This window comes from Desmodus rotundus, chromosome 3 (genome assembly GCF_022682495.2).
Source record: "Desmodus rotundus isolate HL8 chromosome 3, HLdesRot8A.1, whole genome shotgun sequence".
Lineage (NCBI taxonomy): Eukaryota > Metazoa > Chordata > Mammalia > Chiroptera > Phyllostomidae > Desmodus > Desmodus rotundus.
In genome coordinates this window covers 110,945,070-110,953,700 of record NC_071389.1, presented here as the reverse complement: position 1 = coordinate 110,953,700, position 8,631 = coordinate 110,945,070, and positions in this window count along the sequence as shown.

The following is an 8,631-nucleotide window of genomic DNA, read 5'->3' as shown; positions in this document are numbered from 1 at the left end:
CCTATCTAGGATCCTAAACACAATCCCATGTTCATTCAGTTTTTATTTTCCCTTAGTCTCCTGTACTCTAAAAATGTTCCTGCCCTGGCTGGTGTGGCTCAGTGGATTGAGCACTGGCCTGTGAACCAAAGGGTCTCCGGTTAGATTCCCAGTCAGGACACATGCCTCCGTTGCAGGCCACGTCCCCAGTGGGCGGCCCGGGAGAGGCAACAACACATTGATGTTTCTCTCCCTCTGTTTCTCCTTCCCTTCCCCTCTCTCTAAAAATAAAAAAAATAAAATATTAAAAAAGTAAAAATAAAAATGTTCCTCAGTCTCCTTGTCTCTCATGACTTTGATGCTTTTGAAGAGTAGCGACCAGTTATTTTGTCCAATGTCCTTCACTCTGGGCTTGTCATATGTTTTCTCATGACTGTACCGAGCTTTTTTTTTTCTTCCAAAGACATCACAGAAATTTTGTTGTGTTTTCCTTAGTACATCATCTCATGAAGTTCATGAGATATTGATGTTTTATTACTGATGATGTTGACTTTGGTCACTTGGTTAAGATGGTTTCTGCCTGATTTCTCTAGTTGGGAAGTTACTATCTTTCTATACTTAATAAATATTCTGGTGTAGATACTTTGAGACTATAAGTTCTGTTCCTCCTCAAACTTTCATCCACTAATTTTAGTGGTCATCAGTGAATCTTGTTTACAATTATTACAGTGGTATTTGTCTAATGGTGACTGTTTTGTTTTCTAAATTTACTATTTGTTATTTATTTATTTTAAAAAGTATATTTTATTGATTATGCTATTACGGTTGTCCCATTTTTTCTCCTTTTTACCCTCCTCTGCCCTGCACTCCCCTCCTTCCAGCATTCCCCCCTGTTAGTTCATGTCTGTGGGTTGTACATATAAGTTCTTTGGCTTTTCCATTTCCTATACTATTCTTAACCTCCCCCTGTCTATTTTGTACTTACCATTTATGCTTTTTATTCCCGGTACCTTTTCCCCCATTCTCTCCACTCCCTCTCCCCACTGATAACCCTGCATGTGATCTCCATTTCTGTGATTCTATTCCTGTTCTAGTTGTTTGCTTAGTTTTTGTTTTTTAGGTTCGTTGTTGCTGGTTGTGAATTTGTTGTCATTTTACTATTCATACTTTTGATCATCTTCTTTTTCTTAGATAAGTCCCTTTAACATTTCATATTCAAAGGGCTTGGTGATGATGAACTCCATTAACTTGACCTTATCTGGGAAGCACTTGATCTGGCCTCCCATTCTAAATGATAGCTTTGCTAGATAGAGTAATCTTGGATGTAGGTCCTTGCTTTTCATGATTTTAATGGTGATTTTCTTTTTTAAAAAAAATGTTTATTGTTATTCAATTACAGTTGTATGCCTTTTCTCCCCATCCCTCCACTCCACCCCAGCTGAACCCATCTCCCACCCCCACCTCTATCCTCCCCCTTGATTTTGTCCATGTGTCCTTTATAGTAGTTCCTGTAATCCCCTCTTCCCACTGTCCCCACCCCACTCCCCCCTGGCTATTGTTAGATTGTTCTTAACTTCATTGTCTCTGGTTATATTTTGTTTGCTTTTTTCTTCTATTGATTATGTTCCAGATAAAGGTGAGATCATATGGTATTTGTCCCTCACCGCCTGGCTTATTTCACTTAGCATAATGCTCTCCAGTTCCATCCATGCTGTTGCAAATGGTATAAGCTCCTTCTTTCTTTCTGCTGCGTAGAATTCCATTGTGTAAATATACCATAGTTTTTGGATCCACTCATTTGCTGATGGGCACTTAGGTTGCTTCCAGTACTTGGCTATTGTAAATTGTGCTGCTATGAACATTGGGGTGCACAGGTCCTTTTGGATTGGTGTTTCAGGGTTCTTAGGGTATAATCCCAGCAGCAGAACTGCTGGGTCAAAGGGCAGTTCCATTTTTAGTTTTGTGAGGAAATCCATACTGTTTTCCACAGTGGCCTCACCAGTCTGCATTCCCACCAACAGTGCACTAGGGTTCCCTTTTCTCTGCATCCTCTCCAACATTTGTTTGTGGATTTGTTTATGTTGGCCACTCTGACTGGTGTGAGATGGTACCTCATTGTAGTTTTAATTTGCATCTCTCTGATGGCTAGTGATGCTGAGGATCTTTTCATATGTCTCTGGGCCCTCTGTATGTCTTCCTTGGAGAAGTGTCTGTTAAAGTCCTTTGCCCATTTTTTAATTGGGTTGTTTGTCTTCCTGCAGTGGAGTCGTGTGAGTTCTTTATATATTTTGGAGATCAGGCCCTTGTCTGAGGTATCATTAGCAAATATGTTTTCCCATACTGTTGGTTTTCTTTGTAATTTGGTGCTGTTTTCTTTAGCCATGCAGAAGCTTTTTATTTTGATGAGGTCCCATTTGTTTATTCTTTCCTTTATGTCCCTTGCTTTAGGGGACATGTCTGTGAGGATGTTGCTGCATGGAATGTCTGAGATTTTCCTGTCAATGTTTTCCTCAAGGACTTTTATGGTGTTACAACTTATATTTAAGTCTTTTATCCATCTCCAGTTTATTTTCGTGTATGGTGAAGGTGGTGATCGAGTTTCATTTTTTTGCACGTAGCTGTCCAGATCTCCCAACACCATCTGTTGAAGAGGCTGTTTTTGCTCCATTTTATGCTCCTGCCTCCTTTGTCAAATACTAATTGACCGTAAAGACTTGAGTTTATTTCTGGGCTCTCTGTTCTGTTCCATTGGTCTATGTGCCTGTTTTTATGCCAGTACCAGGTTGTTTTGATTACAGTGGCCTTGTAATACTGTTTGATATCAGGTATTGTGATCCCTCCTGCTTTCTTCTTCTTTCTCAAAATTGCTGCAACTATTCGGGGTCGTTTATCGTTCCATATGAATTTCTGAAATGTTTGTTCTATATCTGTGAAATATGTCATGGGTACTGTAATAGGGATTGCATTGAATCTATAAATTGCTTTGGGTAGTATGGCCATTTTGATGATGTTAATTCTTCCAATCCATGAGCATGGTAAATGCTTCCATTTGTTTGTGTCTTCCTTAATTTCTTTCTTCAGTGTTGTGTAGTTTTCTGAGTACAGGTCTTTTAGCTCCTTGGTTAGGTTTATTCCTAGGTACTTGATTTTTCTTGTTGCTATATCAAATGGGATTTTGTTCCTGATGTCTGTTTCTGCAGTTTCGTTGTTGGTGTACAGGAATGCCTTTGATTTCTGAGTATTGACTTTGTATCCAGCTGTTTTGCCAAATTCATTTATTAGGCCGAGTAGTTTTTTGGAGGAGTCTATAGGATTTTCCATGTACACTATCATGTCGTCTGAAAACAGTGACAGTTTCATTTCCTCCTTTCCAATTTGGATGCCTTTTATTGCTTTTTCTTGTGTGATTGCTGTGGCTAGGACTTCCAATACTATGTTGAATAGGAGTGGTGAGAGAGGGCATCCTTGTCTTGTGTCTGATCTTAGTGGGAAAGCTCTAAGTTTTTGCCTATTGAGTATGATGTTGGCTGTAGGTGTCTCATATATGGCCTTTATTATGTTGAGGAATGCTCCCTCTGTTCCCACTTTGCTGAGTGTTTTTATCAGAAATGGGTGCTGTATCTTATCAAATGCTTTTTCCCCTTCTATGGATATGATCATGTGGCTTTTTTCTCTGCTGTTATTTATGTGATGTATTATGTTTATTGATTTGGGAATGTTGTACCATCCTTGCATCCCTGGGATGAATCCCACTTGGTCATGGTGTATGATGTTTTTAATGTATTGCTGGATGCGGTTTGCCAATATTTTGTGGAGAATTTTAGCATCTATGTTCATCAGTGTATAGGCCTGAAGTTTTCTTTCTTTCTTGTGTCTTTATCTGGTTTTGGCATTAGGATGATGCTGGCTTCAAAAAAGAGTTTGGGAGTCTTCCATCATTTTGGATTTTTTTGAATAGTCTGTGAAGGATAGGAGTTGCTCTTCCTTAAATGCTTTGTAGAATTCTCCTTTGAAACCATTTGATCCAGGGCTATTGTGTGTTGGGAGTTTTTTCATGACTGCTTCAATTTCGTCTGCTGTTATTGGTCTGTTCAGGTTTTCTGCTGCTTCTTCATTCAGTTTTGGAAGATTATATTTTTCTAGAAATGTGTCCATTTCATCTAGGTTTTCAAATTTCTTAGCATACAGTTCTTTGTAGTAATTTCTTACAATCCTTTGTATTTCTATGGTATCAGTTGTAATCTCTCCTCTTTCATTTCTAATTGTGTTTATTTGGATCCTCTCTCTTTTTTTCTTGATGAGCCTACTTAAAGGCTTGTCGATTTTGTTTATCTTTTCAAAGAACCAGCTCCTGGATTCATTGATCCTTAGAATTGTGCTTTTAGTCTCTATGTCATTTAACTCTGCTCTGATCTTGGTTATTTCCTTCCTTCTGCTTGTTCTGGGCTGTCTTTGTTGTTGTTCTTCCAGTTCTTGTAGGCGTAGGGTTAGGTTGTTTGTTTGAAATGTTTCTATCTTTTTAAGGTAGGCCTGTATTGCTATGAACTCCCTCTCAGGACTGCCTTTGCTGTGTCTCATAGGTTTTGGGTTGTTGTGAGTTCATTTTCATTTGTTTCCAGAAAGTTTTTGATTTCTTCCCTAATCTCGTTCTTGACCCATTCATTGTTTAATAGCATGCTATTCAGTCTCCATGATTTTGAGTGTTTTGGGTTTTTTCCTTTGGGGTTGGTTTCTAGTTTCAGTCCCTTGTGGTCAGAGAAAATGCTTGATATGATTTCAATTTTCTTGAATTTGTTGAGGCTTGCTTTGTGTCCTATCATGTGGTCTATCTTTGAAAAAGTTCCATGGACACTTGAAAAGAATGTGTATTTTGCTTCTTTGGGATGAAAAGCTCTATAGATATCAGTTAAGTCCATTTCCTCTAGGGTATTGTTAAGTGACACAATATCTTTGTTGATATTTTGTTTGGAAGACCTGTCCATTTTTGATAGTGGGGTGTTAAAGTCCCCTACTATAATTGTGTTGCTGTCAATATCTTTCTTGAAATCCTCCAAGATTTTCTTTATGTATTTGGGTGCTCCTGTGTTGGGTGCCTATGTATTTACAATGTTTATGTCGTCTTGGTGGATTCTTCCTTTGAGTATTATGAAGTGACCTTCCGGGTCTCCCTTTATGGTCCTTCTTTGGAAGTCTATTTTGTCTGATATGAGTATTGCTACCCCTGCTTTTTTTTCCTGTCCATTTGGTTGGAAAATTTGTTTCCAGCCCTTCCCTTTCAGTCTGTGTAAGTCTTTTGTCCTGAGATGGGTCTCTTGTAGGCAGCATATGTGTGGGTCATGTTTTCTTATCCATCAGCTATTCTATGTCTTTTGATTGGAGCATTTAACCCATTTACATTTAAGGTTATTATCGATAGGTAGTTATTCATTGCCATTTTTTCCTACCTGTGTTCCTCTCTCTTTCTCTTTTCCTTCCTTTCCTTAAAGCAGTCCCTTTAGCATCTCTTGCAGAGCTGGTTTGGTGGAAGTGTATTCTTTCAGACTTCTTTTGTCTGGGAAGCTCCTTATTTGGCCTCCTATCTTAATTGAGAGCCTTGCTGGGTAAAGTAGTCTTGGTTGCAGGCCTCTGTTTCTCATTACTTGGAATATTTTTTGCCATTCTCTTCTGGCTTGGAGCGTTTCCATTGAGAAGTCAGTTCCTAACCTTATTGGGGCTCCCTTGTATGTTACTTCCTTTTTCTCCCTTGCTGCCTTTAATATCCTCTCTTTGTCTTGGAGATTTGCCATTTTAATTATGATGTGTCTTGCAGTGGGTCTCTTTGGGTTCCTCTTGCTTGGGACTCTCTGTGCTTCCTGGATTTGGGTGACTTTTTCTCTCCTCAGATAAGGGAAATTTTCCATCATTACTTTTTCAAACAGGTTTTCTATCCCTTGCTCTTCTTCTCCTTCTGGTATTCCTATTATACGGATATTGTTACGTTTCATGTTGTCCTGCATTTCCCTTATTGCCTCTTCATTCTTTCTGAGCCTCTTTTCCTTTTCTTGCTCTTTCTGGGTGTTTTTTTCTAGTTTGTCCTCCAATTCGCTGATCCGATCCTCTGCTTCATCAAGTCTGTTTTTCATTCCTTCTACTGTGTTCTTCAATTCAGAAATTGTATTCTTCATTTTCTCTTGGCTCTTGTTGATAGTTTCTATTTCCTTTTTCATGTTGATATAGTTTGCAGTGAGTTCATTGTAGTTTCCCTATAGTTTCTGGTAGTTCTCTTTGAGCTCAGAGAGCTCAGTGAGCTTCCTGATGACCATTGCTTTGAACTCAGTATCTGATAGTTGACTTGCCTCTTTTTCAGCTAGCATTCTTTCTGAGGCTTCCTCCTTTCCTTTCATTTGGGAATTGTTTCTTTGTCTTCCCATTGTTTGTGAGACTCTTCTTGTTAGCCTCTGCTTCTTAAATTGATCTATTCTGACTCCCTGGGTTTATGGTATGAACTTCTATGGTAGAATGCAATGGGATTCAGTGGTGCTGTCTCCTTAATCTCCTGTGCTCACTGGTCTTGAGCTGACATTTATGGGTGTAACACGGTCTAACTCTGGTCTTTTCAGCACTCCAGGTTTTCTTGTCTCACCTGTAGGAAAAAGAGGAATGGGGGCAAAAATAAAGGGGTGGGGAAGGAGGGAAAAAGGGAATAGAAAAGGAAAGGAAGGAAGGAAGAAGGAATAGAGAGAGATCAGAGGCAAGATAAGAAGGAATTTTAACAAAAATTAAAACAACAGAATAAATAAAAGAAGGCAGGAAGAAGGATTAAAAAAGGCAAAGGATGGAAGGAAGAAGGAATAAAGAAAAGAAAGAAGGACAGAAAGGAAGAAGGAATTCAGGGGGAAAGGAGGAAAGAAAAAAAGAAAAAAAATGTCTTCTGCTGGCTTTAACCTGGTCAGGTTAGTTCTGCTGGTGGTCCTGTCTGTGGAACGGGAGGGGGTGGTTGGAAGGATTGGTTTCACTTTTCTCCTTCCTGAGCCACACTCTCGCTGTTGTTCAGCCTTCAGTCTAGTTCCTCCGGGTCCTTCTGTTCCCCAGTAGGCCTTTAGTTCACCAGCTGTGCTGTCCTTGAGTTGCACCAATTTGGGGCAACTCACATTCCACCTTCTTGCTCTTTGCTGTCTTAGATGCTAGGGGCTCTCGGTGCTGCTATGGGGTAGTTCAGCCCCCTATTGGGTCGAGTCTTTCTGGGGAATGCAGTCTCCCCTAGCCCTGCTGCTTCCCTCTGCTGGGCGTTCTGCCTTCCTCCTAGAGAGCCAGTAGGCCCTGCAGGGTTCTGTGTGCAGGGGCTAGGCAGGAGTTTTTCAGAACCGGTGCTTTTGGGTGTGGTCGCCTGCAGGCAGCCTGGCTGTTGATCTGGTTGTGTGGGCGATCTCCGCTTGGGACTTGGGTTGGCTGCCGATCCCCTGCTTTGGGTCAGTGAGCGGGGGCAGCCAGGCACTGATCTGGTTGCGTGCCCACCCAGGCGCTTTTTGTCTGTGCGCCCAGGCAGCCGGGCAGCTTACCAGGGCGGGCGCCCACCTGGGGTTTCAGGTGTGGGCCCCAGGCCACTGATTGGGGTAGGCGCCCACTGGGGCACTTTGGGTCTGGTGCCCAGGCAGCCAGGCCGCTAATCGGGGCGTGCGCTCACCCGGAGTTTCATTTGTGGGCCCCCAGTCCGCTAATCTGGGTGCGTGCCAGCCAGGCTTCAGGTGAGCTCCGGGGCTGCGTTTCTTCATTCACTGTCCAGGGGCTGAGGGGGGAGGGGTGCCAGAGGCCAGGGCTGCTGCGGAGAGTTCTCTAACTAGCTGCTGCGTGCCTCTATTTTCTTTTCCTTTTTGAGAAATTCTTCCTATTCAAGCCCCCCTGGTCCAAACAAGCACCTGGCTGCTCACACAGCCCAGCCTGGCTCTCTCCCAATAATCCTGCAGCAGACCCTGCGCCTGGGCGGGGGCTTCAGCTGCCCTGGTCCCCGCGCTGGTCCCAGGGACCTTATTGTCCTGAAGCACTCTTCTTACCGTCTGATCTTTCAATGTCCTCTATCTTTGGTCTCCGATCTTCATATATGCTGGAATACTGTTGGCTGTTCGCTTTGCTCCTCAGATCAGCTAGGTATTTCACTGGCATTGAGGGGAAGTGGACTACGCTCCCACCAATCTCGCCGCCATCTTCCCAAAGGTCTAATGGTGATTTTCTATTTCTCTTTTTCCTTATACATTTATTAATTAAATTCTAGTGTACAGAAAAGTTGTTTTATTTATTCATTTATTTACTTATTTATTTATAGCAGCAAAACTCATGAATGTATTTTGTCCCTTGTGTTATAATCCAGTAATATCATTATTCATTTTGTTGCTCAAATTGTTCCAGTTTCAGAAAACCACAATTTGTTGTTTAGTTTATTATTTCACTTGCTCCTGTCTTTCCTTCCAGTGTGATATTTGAAAAAAGATCAAAAAGGTCAACAGGTTTCTCATACCTGAGATTCAGCAGAACTGTGCCTATTAATGTAAAGGTCTCCGCTGAGAGAGTCCACCGCTGTCTATACCAACCCATTCCAATGCTGAAACTGATGTTGCTCAGAAATATTCTTTTTGAAATGATCATGCTCCTTCTTCAACTGTTCCACTCCTAGGAGAG